Source organism: Pseudophryne corroboree, chromosome 7 (genome assembly GCF_028390025.1).
Source record: "Pseudophryne corroboree isolate aPseCor3 chromosome 7, aPseCor3.hap2, whole genome shotgun sequence".
NCBI lineage: Eukaryota > Metazoa > Chordata > Amphibia > Anura > Myobatrachidae > Pseudophryne > Pseudophryne corroboree.
In genome coordinates this window covers 31164951-31185747 of record NC_086450.1, presented here as the reverse complement: position 1 = coordinate 31185747, position 20797 = coordinate 31164951, and the positions used below count along the sequence as shown (strand labels likewise).

The 20797-nt window shown below is 45.4% G+C and overlaps 1 protein-coding gene across 1 annotated transcript in view; it reads right to left on the bottom strand.

Annotated features, from left to right (window-relative positions):
- Nucleotides 1–20797, bottom strand: part of LYPD1 (LY6/PLAUR domain containing 1) — a 170926-nt gene that overhangs the window by 107004 nt on the left and 43125 nt on the right. The gene's annotated exons all lie outside the window — the stretch shown is intronic.

Below are 20797 nucleotides of genomic sequence, written 5' to 3'. Positions count from 1 at the left end.
ATGAGCTCTGCTGCACAAGGTAATGAGGAGGGGAATATTATACACAGACACAATCACTGAGCTCCTTCTACAGTCACTGTGATGAGCTCAGCTATACAAGGTAATGAGGAGGGGAATATTATACACAGAGACACTGAGCTCCTCCTACAGTCACTGTGATGAGCTCTGCTACACAAGGTAGTGAGGAGGGGAATATTATACACAGACACACTGAGCTCCTACTACAGTCACTGTGATGAGTTCTGCTGTACAAGGTAATGAGGAGGGGAATATTATACACAGACACAATCACTGAGCTCCTCCTACAGTCACTGTGATGAGCTCTGCTGCACAAGGTAATGAGGAGGGGAATATTATACACAGACACAATCACTGAGCTCCTCCTACAGTCACTGTGATGAGCTCTGCTACACAAGGTAATGAGGAGGGGAATATTATACACAGACACATTGAGCTCCTCCTACATTCACTGTGATGAGCTCTGCTGCACAAGGTAATGAGGAGGGGAATATTATACACAGACACACTGAGCTCCTATAACAGTCACTGTGATGAGCTCTGCTACACAAGGTAATGAGGGGAATATTATACACAGACACACTGAGCTCCTCCTACAGTCACTGTGATGAGCTCAGCTACACAAGGTAGTGAGGAGGGGAATATTATACACAGACACACTGAGCTCCTCCTACAGTCACTGTGATGAGCTCTGCTACACAAGGTAATGAGGAGGGGAATATTATACACAGACACACTGAGCTCCTCCTACAGTCACTGTGATGAGCTCTGCTACACAAGGTAATGAGGAGGGGAATATTATACACAGACACACTGAGCTCCTACTACAGTCACTGTGATGAGCTCTGCTATACAAGGTAATGAGGAGGGGAATATTATACACAGACACACTGAGCTCCTATTACAGTCACTGTGATGAGTTCTGCTGCACAAGGTAATGAGGAGTGGAATATTATACACAGACACACTGAGCTCCTCCTACAGTCACTGTGATGAGCTCTGCTGCACAAGGTAATGAGGAGGGGTATATTATACACAGACACACTGAGCTCCTACTACAGTCACTGTGATGAGCTCTGCTACACAAGGTAGTGAGGAGGGGAATATTGGCCCTCATTCCGAGTTGTTCGCTCGCAAGCGGATTTTAGCAGATTTGCTCATGCTAAGCCGCCGCCTACTGGGAGTGAATCTTAGCATCTTAAAAATGCGAACGATGTATTCGCAATATTGCGATTACACACCTCGTAGCAGTTTCTGAGTAGCTCCAGACTTACTCGGCATCTGCGATCAGTTCAGTGCTTGTCGTCCCTGGTTTGACGTCACAAACACACCCAGCGTTCGCCCAGACACTCCTCCGTTTCTCCGGCCACTCCTGCGTTTTTTCCGGAAACTGTAGCGTTTTTTCCCACACGCCCATAAAACGGCCTGTTTCCGCCCAGTAACACCCATTTCCTGTCAATCACATTACGATCGCCAGAACGATGAAAAAGCCGTGAGTAAAATTCCTAACTGCATAGCAAATTTACTTGGCGCAGTCGCACTGCGGACATTGCGCATGCGCATTAAGCGGAAAATCGCTGCGATGCGAAGATTTTTACCGAGCGAACAACTCGGAAAGAGGGCCATTATACACAGACACACTGAGCACCTCCTACAGTCACTGTGATGAGCTCTGCTACACAAGGTAATGAGGAGAGGAATATTATACACAGACACATTGAGCTCCTCCTACATTCACTGTGATGAGCTCTGCTGCACAAGGTAATGAGGAGGGGAATATTATACACAGACACACTGAGCTCCTCCTACAGTCACTGTGATGAGCTCTGCTACACAAGGTAATGAGGGGAATATTATACACAGACACACTGAGCTCCTCCTACAGTCACTGTGATGAGCTCTGCTACACAAGGTAATGAGGAGGGGAAAATTATACACAGACACACTGAGCTCCTCCTACAGTCACTGTGATGAGCTCTGCTACACAAGGTAATGAGGAGGGGAAAATTATACACAGACACACTGAGCTCCTCCTACAGTCACTGTGATGAGCTCTGCTACACAAGGTAATGAGGAGAGGAATATTATACACAGACACAATCACTGAGCTCCTCCTACAGTCACTGTGATGAGCTCTGCTGCACAAGGTAATGAGGAGGAGAATATTATACACAGACACAATCACTGAGCTCCTCCTACAGTCACTGTGATGAGCTCTGCTACACAAGGGAATATTATACACAGACACACTGAGCTCCTCTTACAGTCACTGTGATGAGCTCTGCTACACAAGGTAATGAGGGGAATATTATACACAGACATACTCACTGAGCTCCTCCTACAGTCACTGTGATGAGCTCAGCTACACAAGGTAATGAGGAGGGGAATATTATACACAGAGACACTGAGCTCCTCCTACAGTCACTGTGATGAGCTCTGCTACACAAGGTAATGAGGAGGGGAATATTATACACGGACACACTGAGCTCCTCCTACAGCCACTGTGATGAGCTCTGCTACACAAGGTAATGAGGGGAATATTATACACAGACACACTGAGCACCTCCTACAGTCACTGTGATGAGCTCTGCTACACAAGGTAATGAGGGGAATATTATACACAGACACACTGAGCTCCTCCTACAGTCACTGTGATGAGCTCTGCTACACAAGGTAATGAGGAGGGGAATATTATACACAGACACACTGAGCTCCTCCTACATTCACTGTGATGAGCTCTGCTGCACAAGGTAATGAGGGGAATATTATACACAGACACACTGAGCTCCTACTACAGTCACTGTGATGAGCTCTGCTACACAAGGTAATGAGGGGAATATTATACACAGACACACTGAGCTCCTCCTACAGTCACTGTGATGAGCTCTGCTGCACAAGGTAATGAGGAGGGGAATATTATACACAGACACAATCACTGAGCTCCTACTACAGTCATTGTGATGAGCTCTGCTACACAAGGTAATGAGGGGAATATTATACACAGACAAACTGAGCTCCTCCTACAGTCACTGTGATGAGCTCTGCTACACAAGGTAATGAGGAGGGGAATATTATACACAGACACAATCACTGTGCTCCTCCTACAGTCACTGTGATGAGTTCTGCTGCACAAGGTAATGAGGAGGGGAATATTATACACAGACACACTGAGCTCCTCCTACAGTCACTGTGATGAGCTCAGCTACACAATGTAATGAGGAGGGGAATATTATACACAGAGACACTGAGCTCCTCCTACAGTCACTGTGATGAGCTCTGCTACACAAGGTAATGAGGAGGGGAATATTATACACAGAGACACTGAGCTCCTCCTACAGTCACTGTGATGAGCTCTGCTGCACAAGGTAGTGAGGAGGGGAATATTATACACAGACACAATCACTGAGCTCCTCCTACAGTCACTGTGATGAGCTCTGCTGCACAAGGTAATGAGGAGGGGAATATTATACACAGACACAATCACTGAGCTCCTCCTACAGTCACTGTGATGAGCTCAGCTACACAAGGTAATGAGGAGGGGAATATTATACACAGAGACACTGAGCTCCTCCTACAGTCACTGTGATGAGCTCTGCTACACAAGGTAATGAGGAGGGGAATATTATACACAGAAACACTGAGCTCCTCCTACATTCACTGTGATGAGCTCTGCTACACAAGGTAATGAGGAGGGGAAGATTGTACACAGACACAATCACTGAGCTCCTTCTACAGTCACTGTGATGAGCTCTGCTGCACAAGGTAATGAGGAGGGGAATATACACAGACACAATCACTGAGCTCCTCCTACAGTCACTGTGATGAGCTCAGCTACACAAGGTAATGAGGAGGGGAATATTATACACAGACACACTGAGCACCTCCTACAGTTACTGTGATGAGCTCTGCTACACAAGGTAATGAGGAGGGGAATATTATACACAGACACACTGAGCTCCTCCTACAGTCACTGTGATGAGCTCTGCTACACAAGGTAATGAGGAGGGGAATATTATACACAGACACAATCACTGAGCTTCTCCTACAGTCACTGTGATGAGCTCTGCTGCACAAGGTAATGAGGAGGGGAATATTATACACAGACACACTGAGCTCCTCCTACAGTCACTGTGACGAGCTCTGCTACACAAGATAATGAGGGGAATATTATACACAGACAAACTGAGCTCCTCCTACAGTCACTGTGATGAGCTCTGCTACACAAGGTAATGAGGAGGGGAATATTATACACAGACACACTGAGCACCTACTACAGTCACTGTGATGAGTTCTGCTGCACAAGGTAATGAGGAGGGGAATATTATACACAGACACAGTCACTGAGCTCCTCCTACAGTCACTGTGATGAGCTCAGCTACACAAGGTAATGAGGAGGGGAATATTATACACAGAGACACTGAGCTCCTCCTACAGTCACTGTGATGAGCTCTGCTACACAAGGTAATGAGGAGGGGAATATTATACACAGAGACACTGAGCTCCTCCTACAGTCACTGTGATGAGCTCTGCTACACAAGGTAGTGAGGAGGGGAATATTATACACAGACACAATCACTGAGCTCCTCCTACAGTCACTGTGATGAGCTCTGCTACACAAGGTAATGAGGAGGGGAATATTATACACAGAGACACTGAGCTCCTCCTACAGTCACTGTGATGAGCTCTGCTACACAAGGTAGTGAGGAGGGGAATATTATACACAGACACAATCACTGAGCTCCTCCTACAGTCACTGTGACGAGCTCTGCTACACAAGATAATGAGGGGAATATTATACACAGACAAACTGAGCTCCTCCTACAGTCACTGTGATGAGCTCTGCTACACAAGGTAATGAGGAGGGGAATATTATACACAGACACACTGAGCTCCTCCTACAGTCACTGTGATGAGCTCTGCTACACAAGGTAATGAGGAGGGGAATATTATACACAGACAAACTGAGCTCCTCCTACAGTCACTGTGATGAGCTCTGCTGCACAAGGTAATGAGGAGGGGAATATTATACACAGACACACTGAGCTCCTCCTACAGTCACTGTGATGAGCTCTGCTACACAAGGTAATGAGGAGGGGAATATTATACACAGACACATTGAGCTCCTCCTACAGTCACTGTGATGAGCTCTGCTACACAAGGTAATGAGGAGGGGAATATTATACACAGACACAATCACTGAGCTTCTCCTACAGTCACTGTGATGAGCTCTGCTGCACAAGGTAATGAGGAGGGGAATATTATACACAGACACACTGAGCTCCTCCTACAGTCACTGTGACGAGCTCTGCTACACAAGATAATGAGGGGAATATTATACACAGACAAACTGAGCTCCTCCTACAGTCACTGTGATGAGCTCTGCTACACAAGGTAATGAGGAGGGGAATATTATACACAGACACACTGAGCACCTACTACAGTCACTGTGATGAGTTCTGCTGCACAAGGTAATGAGGAGGGGAATATTATACACAGACACAGTCACTGAGCTCCTCCTACAGTCACTGTGATGAGCTCAGCTACACAAGGTAATGAGGAGGGGAATATTATACACAGAGACACTGAGCTCCTCCTACAGTCACTGTGATGAGCTCTGCTACACAAGGTAATGAGGAGGGGAATATTATACACAGAGACACTGAGCTCCTCCTACAGTCACTGTGATGAGCTCTGCTACACAAGGTAGTGAGGAGGGGAATATTATACACAGACACAATCACTGAGCTCCTCCTACAGTCACTGTGATGAGCTCTGCTGCACAAGGTAATGAGGAGGGGAATATTATACACAGACACAATCACTGAGCTCCTCCTACAGTCACTGTGATGAGCTCTGCTACACAAGGTAATGAGGAGGGGAATATTATACACAGAAATGTAACGTATCAATGGTCAAAAATGTGATCACAATTGGATGCGCTTTAGATACAGTGTGCAGCCAGACCGTAATATCCTATTTGAAGGGTTCCCCGTCACCTTCACCAAACACCAAACCAAAAGTACAAAGAAGAATAAACTTATCTGGCGCTACTGATAGGTTAAAGGTCCATACGAATAATCCTTCAGTGCATATCAATCATGAGGATTTGTATCCACCCAAAAGTAAAACAAAGTTACATATAGTGAAGTACAGTTTTTAATTCTGGTTTTAGATAAATAACAGTTAAAATGAATTATATATAAAAGCTCCACACACAACTACATGAATAAAATGAAAGTCTTAATGACTGTGATTGAATGAATTACCAGAAGCATAGGCCGGACATCTAGAGCCCTGAAAATCCGCATAGGGGAACATATTCGTAACATTAAGAATGGGCTGCAGACCCATGCATTGTCGGAACATTTCAGACAAAAGCATGGAAGTAATATATCAAATATCAAAAGATTTTTTGGTCTGAAACAGATATCGGGACACTGGAGACAAAGAGATTTGGCCAGTCAGCTAGCGAAATCTGAAATGCGCACCATTTTTGAGTTAGGAACCCTTAAACCTGGGGGACTTAATAATGATTTCGAGATCAAATGGTTTTTATGAACATATTCCGTTTTATACTCCATCTGTATATATATTTTACATTTCGTATTTCCCTATATTTGCGTGTTGGTATTTTATCTTGAGTGATGGGGTTTGTACTGCTGCTATATTTATGGGGATTATTTATGTCATTGGTAGATGTTTTTATCAATATTTTTTATTCTCCTTTATTTCCTATTTATTAACTACAGGACATCGTCTCCCCAATTCCTTTGGACTATATATGAATTTATATTGGTCTGCTTTTTCAAACTTATAAACATTGTCCCCGGGATCATCCCACAATGATCAAAGGACTGGTAGTGATACTATGTATAGGGATCATGGGAAGACCCGGGACACGACAAGGATAGACTGCTACAGCTACAGAGTATGATAGCTATACGACCGCACGGATAGAGACGCTTTCTGAGTTACTATGGAAATGAACGGGAAGTGACGTAACATCATTGAAAGCCGGCCGTTGCCCTATATTGCTACGGACACACTAATGGAGGGACCATATTATTTTGGAAGATGGGGAAATTTGTCCTTCATGGCATAGCTGTACACTCCTGACACATGGGATATGGGACAAATGTTTAGGAGTGTATAGGGTAACAAATGGACACGCGTCCCAGGTAGCTATGGAGATGGACACCACCGGAAGTGACGTAATACCATCTGGATTTGATTGACGCCCCCTCTCCCGTTACCATGGACGCACAAACGTAAATAACTTAAAAACTTTGAGGGATAAAAGTATCGTCCACCTTGACACAGCTGTGCACCCCCGTGATGTGGAGTATATGTTGTCTATGATGTATAGTATACAGGTAGTAGCCTGGTGTATTGAATAGGATTAGTGGATATACGAGTTCCGTGACGGACCGGAAGTGACGTTACGTCACTACGGGAACTTGTATCAGCTGAGCATAATGTATTGTGGGATTTGTAGTAGATTGCTACACGACTATCAGCTGTAGTTGTAAGACGGGGATTGGATAGGACTGCTTTTAAATATTTGGGGGCTTTTCTCCACACACACAGCCCGGAATCTCCTTGAAAAAGACCTCAGTTTGAGAGGTGGAAACGCGTTGGAGCAGGGACATCGATACTTGGTGGTCGAGGTGACAGTGACGAGGTGAAGTCCAGGCAAGCGGTTTCAGCGGTGATATAAGATCTGTGGGAATCCGGAACCCACTACACATATGCTGATATTGAACTGATTTGTCAGTTCTTTGCTTCTGGTAATTCATTCAATCACAGTCATTAAGACTTTCATTTTATTCATGTAGTTGTGTGTGGAGCTTTTATATATAATTCATTTTAACTGTTATTTATCTGAAACCAGAATTAAAAACTGTACTTCACTATATGTAACTTTGTTTTACTTTTGGGTGGATACAAATCCTCATGATTGATATGCACTGAAGGATTATTCGTATGGACCTTTAACCTATCAGTAGCGCCAGATAAGTTTATCCTTCTTTGTACTTTTGATTATACACAGAAACACTGAGCTCCTCCTACATTCACTGTGATGAGCTCTGCTACACAAGGTAATGAGGAGGGGAATATTGTACACAGACACAATCACTGAGCTCCTCCTACAGTCACTGTGATGAGCTCTGCTGCACAAGGTAATGAGGAGGGGAATATTATACACAGACACAATCACTGAGCTCCTCCTACAGTCACTGTGATGAGCTCTGCTACACAAGGTAATGAGGAGGGGAATATTATACACAGACACACTGAGCTCCTCCTACAGTCACTGTGATGAGCTCTGCTACACAAGGTAATGAGGAGGGGAATATTATACACAGACACAATCACTGAGCTCCTCCTACAGTCACTGTGATGAGCTCAGCTACACAAGGTAATGAGGAGGGGAATATTATACACAGACACACTGAGCACCTCCTACAGTTACTGTGATGAGCTCTGCTACACAAGGTAATGAGGAGGGGAATATTATACACAGACACACTGAGCTCCTCCTACAGTCACTGTGATGAGCTCTGCTACACAAGGTTATGAGGAGGGGAATATTATACACAGAGACACTGAGCTCCTCCTACAGTCACTGTGATGAGCTCTGCTACACAAGGTAATGAGGAGGGGAATATTATACACAGACACAATCACTGAGCTCCTCCTACAGTCACTGTAATGAGCTCTGCTGCACAAGGTAGTGAGGAGGGGAATATTATACACAGACACACTGAGCACCTCCTACAGTCACTGTGATGAGCTCTGCTACACAAGGTAGTGAGGAGGGGAATATTATACACAGACACACTGAGCTCCTACTACAGTCACTGTGATGAGTTCTGCTGTACAAGTTAATGAGGAGGGGAATATTATACACAGACACAATCACTGAGCTCCTCCTACAGTCACTGTGATGAGCTCAGCTACACAAGGTAATGAGGAGGGGAATAGTATACACAGACACACTGAGCTCCTACTACAGTCACTGTGATGAGCTCTGCTACACAAGGTAATGAGGAGGGGAATAGTATACACAGACACACTGAGCTCCTACTACAGTCACTGTGATGAGCTCTGCTACACAAGGTAATGAGGAGGGGAATATTATACACAGACACACTGAGCTCCTACTACAGACACTGTGATGAGCTCTGCTACACAAGGTAGTGAGTAGGGGAATAGTATACACAGACACAATGAGCACCTCCTACAGTCAATGTGATGAGCTCTGCTACACAAGGTAATGAGGGAAATATTATACACAGAGACACTGAGCACCTCCTACAGTCACTGTGATGAGCTCTGCTACACAAGGTAATGAGGAGGGGAATATTATACACAGACATATTGAGCTCCTCCTACATTCACTGTGATGAGCTCTGCTGCACAAGGTAATGAGGAGGGGATTATACTACACAGACACACTGAGCTCCAATTACAGTCACTGTGATGAGCTCTGCTACACAAGGTAATGAGGAGGGGAATATTATACACAGACACATTGAGCTCCTCCTACAGTCACTGTGATGAGCTCTGCTACACAAGGTAATGAGGAGGGGAATATTATACACAGACACACTGAGCTCCTACTACAGTCACTGTGATGAGCTCAGCTATACAAGGTAATGAGGAGGGGAATATTATACACAGACACATTGAGCTCCTCCTACAGTCACTGTGATGAGCTCTGCTACACAAGGTAATGAGGGGAATATTACACACAGACACACTGAGCTCCTCCTACAGTCACTGTGATGAGCTCTGCTGCACAAGGTAATGAGGAGGGGAATATTATACACAGACACAATCACTGAGCTCCTACTACAGTCACTGTGATGAGCTCTGCTACACAAGGTAATGAGGGGAATATTATACACAGACACACTGAGCTCCTCCTACATTCACTGTGATGAGCTCTGCTGCACAAGGTAATGAGGAGGGGAATATTATACACAGACACACTGAGCTCCTCCTACAGTCACTGTGATGAGCTCTGCTGCACAAGGTAATGAGGGGAATATTATACACAGACACAATCACTGAGCTCCTCCTACAGTCACTGTGATGAGCTCAGCTACACAAGGTAATGAGGAGGGGAATATTATACACAGAGACACTGAGCTCCTCCTACAGTCACTGTGATGAGCTCTGCTACACAAGGTAATGAGGGGGGGAATATTATACACAGACACACTGAGCTCCTCCTACAGTCACTGTGATGAGCTCTGCTGCACAAGGTAATGAGGAGGGGAATATTATACACAGACACATTGAGCTCCTCCTACATTCACTGTGATGAGCTCTGCTACACAAGGCAATGAGTAGGGGAATAGTATACACAGACACACTGAGCACCTCCTACAGTCAATGTGATGAGCTCTGCTACACAAGGTAATGAGGAGGGAGATATTATACACAGACACACTGAGCACCTCCTACAGTCACTGTGATGAGCTCTGCTACACAAGGTAGTGAGGAGGGGAATATTATACACAGACACACTGAGCACCTCCTACAGTCTCTGTGATGAGCTCTGCTACACAAGGTAATGAGGAGGGGAATATTATACACAGACATATTGAGCTCCTCCTACATTCACTGTGATGAGCTCTGCTGCACAAGGTAATGAGGAGGGGAATATTATACACAGACACACTGAGCTCCTATTACAGTCACTGTGATGAGCTCTGCTACACAAGGTAATGAGGGGAATATTATACACAGACACGTTGAGCTCCTCCTGCAGTCACTGTGATGAGCTCTGCTACACAAGGTAATGAGGAGAGGAATATTATACACAGACACATTGAGCTCCTCCTACATTCACTGTGATGAGCTCTGCTGCACAAGGTAATGAGGAGGGGAATATTATACACAGACACAATCTCTGAGCTCCTACTACAGTCACTGTGATGAGCTCTGCTACACAAGGTAATGAGGGGAATATTATACACAGACAAACTGAGCTCCTCCTACAGTCACTGTGATGAGCTCTGCTACACAAGGTAATGAGGAGGGGAATATTATACACAGACACAATGAGCACCTACTACAGTCACTGTGATGAGTTCTGCTGCACAAGGTAATGAGGAGGGGAATATTATACACAGACACAGTCACTGAGCTCCTCCTACAGTCACTGTCATGAGCTCAGCTACACAAGGTAATGAGGAGGGGAATATTATACACAGAGACACTGAGCTCCTCCTACAGTCACTGTGATGAGCTCTGCTACACAAGTTAATGAGGAGGGGAATATTATACACAGAGACACTGAGCTCCTCCTACAGTCACTGTGATGAGCTCTGCTGCACAAGGTAATGAGGAGGGGAATATTATACACAGACACAATCACTGAGCTCCTCCTACAGTCACTGTGATGAGCTCAGCTACACAAGGTAATGAGGAGGGGAATATTATACACAGAGACACTGAGCTCCTCCTACAGTCACTGTGATGAGCTCTGCTACACAAGGTAATGAGGAGGGGAATATTATACACGGACACACTGAGCTCCTCCTACAGTCACTGTGATGAGCTCTGCTACACAAGTTAATGAGGAGGGGAATATTATACACAGACACAATCACTGAGCTTCTCCTACAGTCACTGTGATGAGCTCTGCTGCACAAGGTAATGAGGAGGGGAATATTATACACAGACACACTGAGCTCCTCCTACAGTCACTGTGATGAGCTCTGCTACACAAGGTAATGAGGAGGGGAATATTATACACAGAGACACTGAGCTCCTCCTACAGTCACTGTGATGAGCTCTGCTACACAAGGTAGGGAGGAGGGGAATATTATACACAGACACAATCACTGAGTTCCTCCTACAGTCACTGTGATGAGCTCTGCTGCACAAGGTAATGAGGAGGGGAATATTATACACAGACACAATCACTGAGCTCCTCCTACAGTCACTGTGATGAGCTCTGCTACACAAGGTAATGAGGAGGGGAATATTATACACAGAAACACTGAGCTCCTCCTACATTCACTGTGATGAGCTCTGCTACACAAGGTAATGAGGAGGGGAATATTGTACACAGACACAATCACTGAGCTCCTCCTACAGTCACTGTGATGAGCTCTGCTGCACAAGGTAATGAGGAGGGGAATATTATACACAGACACAATCACTGAGCTCCTCCTACAGTCACTGTGATGAGCTCAGCTACACAAGGTAATGAGGAGGGGAATATTATACACAGACACACTGAGCACCTCCTACAGTTACTGTGATGAGCTCTGCTACACAAGGTAATGATGAGGGGAATATTATACACAGACACACTGAGCTCCTCCTACAGTCACTGTGATGAGCTCTGCTGCACAAGGTAATGAGGAGGAGAATAGTATACACAGACACACTGAGCTCCTATTACAGTCACTGTGATGAGCTCTGCTACACAAGGTAATGATGAGGGGAATATTATACACAGACACACTGAGCTCCTCCTACAGTCACTGTGATGAGTTCTGCTGCACAAGGTAATGAGGGGAATATTATACACAGACACACTGAGCTCCTCCTACAGTCACTGTGATGAGCTCTGCTGCACAAGGTAATGAGGAGGGGAATATTATACACAGACACAATCACTGAGCTCCTCCTACAGTCACTGTGATGAGCTCTGCTACACAAGGTTATGAGGAGGGGAATATTATACACAGACACACTGAGCTCCTCCTACAGTCACTGTGATGAGCTCTGCTACACAAGGTAATGAGGAGGGGAATATTATACACAGACACAATCACTGAGCTCCTCCTACAGTCACTGTAATGAGCTCTGCTGCACAAGGTAATGAGGAGGGGAATATTATAAACAGACACACTGAGCTCCTACTACAGTCACTGTGATGAGTTCTGCTGCACAAGGTAATGAGGGGAATATTATACACAGACACACTGAGCTCCTCCTACAGTCACTGTGATGAGCTCTGCTGCACAAGGTAATGAGGAGTGGAATATTATACACAGACACAATCACTGAGCTCCTCCTACAGTCACTGTGATGAGCTCTGCTGCACAAGGTAATGAGGAGGGGAATATTATACACAGACACACTGAGCTCCTCCTACAGTCACTGTGATGAGCTCTGCTACACAAGGTAATGAGGAGGGGAATATTATACACAGACATAATCACTGAGCTCCTCCTACAGTCACTGTGATGAGCTCTGCTACACAAGTTAGTGAGGAGGGGAATATTATACACAGACACACTGAGCTCCTACTACAGTCACTGTGATGAGTTCTGCTGTACAAGTTAATGAGGAGGGGAATATTATACACAGACACAATCACTGAGCTCCTCCTACAGTCAATGTGATGAGCTCTGCTACACAAGGTAATGAGGAGGGGAATATTATACACAGACACAATCACTGAGCTCCTCCTACAGTCACTGTGATGAGCTCTGCTACACAAGGTAATGAGGGGGGGAATATTATACACAGACACACTGAGCTCCTCCTACAGTCACTGTGATGAGCTCTGCTGCACAAGGTAATGAGGAGGGGAATATTATACACAGACACAATCACTGAGCTCCTCCTACAGTCAATGTGATGAGCTCTGCTACACAAGGTAATGAGGGGGGGAATATTATACACAGACACACTGAGCTCCTCCTACAGTCACTGTGATGAGCTCTGCTGCACAAGGTAATGAGGAGGGGAATATTATACACAGACACACTGAGCTCCTACTACAGGCACTGTGATGAGTTCTGCTGCACAAGGTAATGAGGAGGGGAATATTATACACAGACACAATCACTGAGCTCCTCCTACAGTCACTGTGATGAGCTCAGCTACACAAGGTAATGAGGAGGGGAATATTATACACAGAGACACTGAGCTCCTCCTACAGTCACTGTGATGAGCTCTGCTACACAAGGTAGTGAGGAGGGGAATATTATACACAGACACAATCACTGAGCTCCTCCTACAGTCACTGTGATGAGCTCTGCTGCACAAGGTAATGAGGAGGGGAATATTATACACAGACACAATCACTGAGCTCCTCCTACAGTCACTGTGATGAGCTCTGCTACACAAGGTAATGAGGAGGGGAATATTATACACAGAGACACTGAGCTCCTCCTACTGTCACTGTGATGAGCTCTGCTACACAAGGTAATGAGGAGGGGAATATTATACACAGAAACACTGAGCTCCTCCTACATTCACTGTGATGAGCTCTGCTACACAAGGTAATGAGGAGGGGAATATTATACACAGACACAATCACTGAGCTCCTCCTACAGCCACTGTGATGAGCTCTGCTGCACAAGGTAATGAGGAGGGGAATAGTATACACAGACACAATCACTGAGCTCCTCCTACAGTCACTGTGATGAGCTCAGCTACACAAGGTAATGAGGAGGGGAATATTATACACGGACACACTGAGCTCCTCCTACAGTCACTGTGATGAGCTCTGCTACACAAGTTAATGAGGAGGGGAATATTATACACAGACACAATCACTGAGCTTCTCCTACAGTCACTGTGATGAGCTCTGCTGCACAAGGTAATGAGGAGGGGAATATTATACACAGACACAATCACTGAGCTCCTCCTACAGTCACTGTGATGAGCTCTGCTACACAAGGTAATGAGGAGGGGAATATTATACACAGAGACACTGAGCTCCTCCTACAGTCACTGTGATGAGCTCTGCTACACAAGGTAGTGAGGAGGGGAATATTATACACAGACACAATCACTGAGTTCCTCCTACAGTCACTGTGATGAGCTCTGCTGCACAAGGTAATGAGGAGGGGAATATTATACACAGACACAATCACTGAGCTCCTCCTACAGTCACTGTGATGAGCTCTGCTACACAAGGTAATGAGGAGGGGAATATTATACACAGAAACACTGAGCTCCTCCTACATTCACTGTGATGAGCTCTGCTACACAAGGTAATGAGGAGGGGAATATTGTACACAGACACAATCACTGAGCTCCTCCTACAGTCACTGTGATGAGCTCTGCTGCACAAGGTAATGAGGAGGGGAATATTATACACAGACACAATCACTGAGCTCCTCCTACAGTCACTGTGATGAGCTCAGCTACACAAGGTAATGAGGAGGGGAATATTATACACAGACACACTGAGCACCTCCTACAGTTACTGTGATGAGCTCTGCTACACAAGGTAATGATGAGGGGAATATTATACACAGACACACTGAGCTCCTCCTACAGTCACTGTGATGAGCTCTGCTGCACAAGGTAATGAGGAGGAGAATAGTATACACAGACACACTGAGCTCCTATTACAGTCACTGTGATGAGCTCTGCTACACAAGGTTATGAGGAGGGGAATATTATACACAGACACACTGAGCTCCTCCTACAGTCACTGTGATGAGCTCTGCTACACAAGGTAATGAGGAGGGGAATATTATACACAGACACACTGAGCTCCTCCTACAGTCACTGTGATGAGTTCTGCTGCACAAGGTAATGAGGGGAATATTATACACAGACACACTGAGCTCCTCCTACAGTCACTGTGATGAGCTCTGCTGCACAAGGTAATGAGGAGGGGAATATTATACACAGACACAATCACTGAGCTCCTCCTACAGTCACTGTGATGAGCTCTGCTACACAAGGTTATGAGGAGGGGAATATTATACACAGACACACTGAGCTCCTCCTACAGTCACTGTGATGAGCTCTGCTACACAAGGTAATGAGGAGGGGAATATTATACACAGACACAATCACTGAGCTCCTCCTACAGTCACTGTAATGAGCTCTGCTGCACAAGGTAATGAGGAGGGGAATATTATAAACAGACACACTGAGCTCCTACTACAGTCACTGTGATGAGTTCTGCTGCACAAGGTAATGAGGGGAATATTATACACAGACACACTGAGCTCCCCCTACAGTCACTGTGATGAGCTCTGCTACACAAGGTAATGAGGAGGGGAATATTATACACAGACATAATCACTGAGCTCCTCCTACAGTCACTGTGATGAGCTCTGCTACACAAGTTAGTGAGGAGGGGAATATTATACACAGACACACTGAGCTCCTACTACAGTCACTGTGATGAGTTCTGCTGTACAAGTTAATGAGGAGGGGAATATTATACACAGACACAATCACTGAGCTCCTCCTACAGTCAATGTGATGAGCTCTGCTACACAAGGTAATGAGGAGGGGAATATTATACACAGACACAATCACTGAGCTCCTCCTACAGTCACTGTGATGAGCTCTGCTACACAAGGTAATGAGGGGGGGAATATTATACACAGACACACTGAGCTCCTCCTACAGTCACTGTGATGAGCTCTGCTGCACAAGGTAATGAGGAGGGGAATATTATACACAGACACAATCACTGAGCTCCTCCTACAGTCAATGTGATGAGCTCTGCTACACAAGGTAATGAGGGGGGGAATATTATACACAGACACACTGAGCTCCTCCTACAGTCACTGTGATGAGCTCTGCTGCACAAGGTAATGAGGAGGGGAATATTATACACAGACACACTGAGCTCCTACTACAGGCACTGTGATGAGTTCTGCTGCACAAGGTAATGAGGAGGGGAATATTATACACAGACACAATCACTGAGCTCCTCCTACAGTCACTGTGATGAGCTCAGCTACACAAGGTAATGAGGAGGGGAATATTATACACAGAGACACTGAGCTCCTCCTACAGTCACTGTGATGAGCTCTGCTACACAAGGTAGTGAGGAGGGGAATATTATACACAGACACAATCACTGAGCTCCTCCTACAGTCACTGTGATGAGCTCTGCTGCACAAGGTAATGAGGAGGGGAATATTATACACAGACACAATCACTGAGCTCCTCCTACAGTCACTGTGATGAGCTCTGCTACACAAGATAATGAGGAGGGGAATATTATACACAGAGACACTGAGCTCCTCCTACTGTCACTGTGATGAGCTCTGCTACACAAGGTAATGAGGAGGGGAATATTATACACAGAAACACTGAGCTCCTCCTACATTCACTGTGATGAGCTCTGCTACACAAGGTAATGAGGAGGGGAATAGTATACACAGACACAATCACTGAGCTCCTCCTACAGTCACTGTGATGAGCTCAGCTACACAAGGTAATGAGGAGGGGAATATTATACACAGACACACTGAGCACCTCCTACAGTTACTGTGATGAGTTCTGCTACACAAGGTAATGAGGAGGGGAATATTATACACAGACACACTGAGCACCTCCTACAGTTACTGTGATGAGTTCTGCTGCACAAGGTAATGAGGAGGGGAATATTATACACAGACACACTGAGCTCCTCCTACAGTCACTGTGATGAGCTCTGCTACACAAGGTAATGAGGAGGGGAATATTATACACAGACACACTGAGCTCCTCCTACAGTCACTGTGATGAGCTCTGCTACACAAGGTAATGAGGGGAATATTATACACAGACACACTGAGCTCCTAGTACAGTCACTGTGATGAGCTCTGCTGCACAAGGTAATGAGGGGAATATTATACACAGACACACTGAGCTCCTACTACAGTCACTGTGATGAGCTCTGCTACACAAGGTAATGAGGAGGGGAATATTATACACAGACACACTGAGCTCCTACTACAGTCACTGTGATGAGTTCTGCTGCACAAGGTAATGAGGAGGGGAATATTATACACAGACACACTGAGCTCCTCCTACAGTCACTGTGATGAGCTCTGCTACACAAGGTAATGAGGAGGGGAATATTATACACAGACACACTGAGCTCCTCCTACAGTCACTGTGATGAGCTCTGCTGCACAAGGTAATGAGGAGGGGAATATTATACACAGACACACTGAGCTCCTCCTACAGTCACTGTGATGAGCTCTGCTACACAAGGTAATGAGGAGGGGAATATTATACACAGACACAATGAGCACCTCCTACAGTCACTGTGATGAGCTCTGCTGCACAAGGTAATGAGGAGGGGAATATTATACACAGACACACTGAGCACCTCCTACAGTTACTGTGATGAGTTCTGCTACACAAGGTAATGAGGAGGGGAATATTATACACAGACACACTGAGCTCCTCCTACAGTCACTGTGATGGGCTCTGCTACACAAGGTAATGAGGAGGGGAATAGTATACACAGACACACTGAGCACCTCCTACAGTTACTGTGATGAGTTCTGCTACACAAGGTAATGAGGAGGGGAATATTATACACAGACACAATCACTAAGCTCCTCCTACAGTCACTGTGATGAGCTCTGCTACACAAGGCAATGAGTAGGGGAATAGTATACACAGACACACTGAGCACCTCCTACAGTCAATGTGATGAGCTCTGCTACACAAGGTAATGAGGAGGGGGATATTATACACAGACACACTGAGCACCTCCTACAGTCACTGTGATGAGCTCTGCTACACAAGGTAATGAGGAGGGGAATAGTATACACAGACACACTGAGCTCCTACTACAGTCACTGTGATGAGCTCTGCTACACAAGGTAATGAGGAGGGGAATATTATACACAGACACACTGAGCTCCTACTACAGACACTGTGATGAGCTCTGCTACACAAGGTAGTGAGGAGGGGAATATTATACACAGACACACTGAGCTCCTCCTACAGTCACTGTGATGAGCTCAGCTACACAAGGTAATGAGGAAGGGAATATTATACACAGACACAATCATTGAGCTCCTCCTACAGTCACTGTGATGAGCTCAGCTACACAAGGTAATGAGGAGGGGAATATTATACACAGAGACACTGAGCTCCTCCTACAGTCACTGTGATGAGCTCTGCTACACAAGGTAGTGAGGAGGGGAATACTATACACAGACACAATCACTGAGCTCCTCCTACAGTCACTGTGATGAGCTCTGCTGCACAAGGTAATGAGGAGGGGAATATTATACACAGAGACACTGAGCTCCTCCTACTGTCACTGTGATGAGCTCTGCTACACAAGGTAATGAGGAGGGGAATATTATACACAGAAACACTGAGCTCCTCCTACATTCACTGTGATGAGCTCTGCTACACAAGGTAATGAGGAGGGGAATATTATACACAGAAACACTGAGCTCCTCCTACATTCACTGTGATGAGCTCTGCTACACAAGGTAATGAGGAGGGGAATATTATACACAGACAAAATCACTGAGCTCCTCCTACAGTCAATGTGATGAGCTCTGCTGCACAAGGTAATGAGGAGGGGAATAGTATACACAGACACAATCACTGAGCTCCTCCTACAGTCACTGTGATGAGCTCAGCTACACAAGGTAATGAGGAGGGGAATATTATACACAGACACACTGAGCACCTCCTACAGTTACTGTGATGAGTTCTGCTACACAAGGTAATGAGGAGGGGAATATTATACACAGACACACTGAGCACCTCCTACACTTACTGTGATGAGTTCTGCTGCACAAGGTAATGAGGGGAATATTATACACAGACACACTGAGCACCTCCTACAGTCACTGTGATGAGCTCTGCTACACAAGGTAATGAGGAGGGGAATATTATACACAGACACACTGAGCTCCTACTACAGTCACTGTGATGAGCTCTGCTACACAAGGTAATGAGGAGGGGAATATTATACACAGACACACTGAGCTCCTACTACAGTCACTGTGATGAGTTCTGCTGCACAAGGTAATGAGGAGGGGAATATTATACACAGACACACTGAGCTCCTCCTACAGTCACTGTGATGAGCTCTGCTGCACAAGGTAATGAGGAGGGGAATATTATACACAGACACAATCACTGAGCTCCTACTACAGTCACTGTGATGAGCTCAGCTACACAAGGTAATGAGGAGGGGAATATTATACACAGAGACACTGAGCTCCTCCTACAGTCACTGTGATGAGCTCTGCTACACAAGGTAATGAGGAGGGGAATATTATACACAGACACAATCACTGAGCTCCTCCTACAGTCACTGTGATGAGCTCTGCTACACAAGGTAGTGGGGAGGGGAATATTATACACAGACACAATCACTAAGCTCCTCCTACAGTCACTGTGATGAGCTCTACTACACAAGGTAATGAGGGGAATATTATACACAGACACACTGAGCTCCTCCTACAGTCACTGTGATGAGCTCTGCTGCACAAGGTAATGATGAGGGGAATATTATACACAGACACACTGAGCACCTCCTACAGTTACTGTGATGAGTTCTGCTACACAAGGTAATGAGGAGGGGAATATTATACACAGACACACTGAGCTCCTCCTACAGTCACTGTGATGGGCTCTGCTACACAAGGTAATGAGGAAGGGAATATTATACACAGACACACTAAGCTCCTCCTACAGTCAATGTGATGAGCTCTGCTACACAAGGTAATGAGGAGGTGAATATTATACACAGACACACTGAGCTCCTCCTACAGTCACTGTGATGAGCTCTGCTACACAAGGTAATAAGGAGGGGAATATTATACACAGACACACTGAGCACCTCCTACAGTCACTGTGATGAGCTCTGCTACACAAGGTAATGAGGAAGGGAATATTATACACAGACACACTGAGCTCCTCCTACAGTCACTGTGATGAGCTCTGCTACACAAGGTAATGAGGAAGGGAATATTATACACAGACACACTGAGCTCCTCCTACAGTCACTGTGATGAGCTCTGCTACACAAGGTAATGAGGAAGGGAATATTATACACAGACACACTGAGCTCCTC